This window comes from Loa loa (genome assembly GCF_000183805.2).
Source record: "Loa loa unplaced genomic scaffold supercont3.688, whole genome shotgun sequence".
NCBI lineage: Eukaryota > Metazoa > Nematoda > Chromadorea > Rhabditida > Onchocercidae > Loa > Loa loa.
In genome coordinates, this window is record NW_018108868.1 from 8430 (window position 1) to 9876 (window position 1447).

Genomic DNA, 1447 nt, shown 5'->3' on the forward strand with positions numbered 1-1447 from the left:
TATATATATATATATATATATATATATATATATATATATGTATGAATGAAAATGTTACATGTCACGCAAAAAATTATTTCATACGTCATGCGAAAAATTAATTGCTTGTTACGTAAAAAATTATTTCATACGTCATGCGAAAAATTAATTACATGTCACGTAAAAAATTATTTCATACGTTACACGAAAAATTATGCCATGTGTCACGTAAATAATTATTTCATAATTTACATGAATAATTTCATATCTTACTTGAATAATTATCTTATGCATTACATAAATTAATAAATTGTCATTGATAACATCGCAAATTACTTGTTATTAAATTTAGTATTGGAGAAAAGTTAAATCAATGTGTACATATGTGGCAATGTTAAGACATATATTTAATGTTACATTCAATGTGATATTTGTAATAAAATTCCTTGTGAATAGTTAAAATTACATGGAATATAAATGGAATTATAAAAGATAAAAGTAAACTAAAGTACCAACATTTTCGTAATTATCAATTTTGAAGTTTTTGTTAAAATTCTACAGAAACAATGGTACGGATATTGTAGATATTAGGTGACCTTTTAGCTCTTGCATCAAAACCGGACAATGCTGGTAATGCTTGGTATCATACATCAGAAGTTGATAATGCTGATAATGCTTGGCATCATATATCAGGAGTTGATAATGCTGATAATCCTTAGTATCATACATGAGAAGTTGATAATGCTGGTAACACCTTATATCGTACATCAGGTTGATAATGCTTGACATCCCATATCAGGGTTGATAATGCTGATAATACTTGCATCACACATCAAGAGTCGATAATACTTATATTCGAAATGAACTTAGTAATTTAATACTTGGAATAATTGCTAATAGAAAGAAATTTATCCGTTTTTTTCACTCTCTTGATTTTCTCTTTATCAACAATTTTTTGCTTCTTTTCCCCGTTCTTTTTGCCATTATCTATTTTGTTTTGTTGTTTTTTCTTTTTTCAAATTAAAATGCACTTGAAATTTAATATTTGAAATAATTCGCAATGAAATGGAACTTTTAACTCTTTACCAACTTTTTTCATCATAGTATGATTGAATGAAATTTGACGCGGAAATTTATTGTTAACGAAAAGAAAAACGATATTATTTATCAAAATATCACATATATCATATGCACTGATATGACATATTATATGTAAACAATGCTTTTTATAAAAATGTGATTAAAAATGACGATAATAATAATAATAATAACAATAATAATGATAATAATAATAATAATAATAATAATAATAATAATAATAATAATAATAATAATAATAATAATAATAATAATAATGATAATAATAATAATAATAATAATAATAATAATAATAATAATAATAATAATAATAATAATAATAATAATAATAATAATAATAATAATAATAATAATAATAATAATAATAATA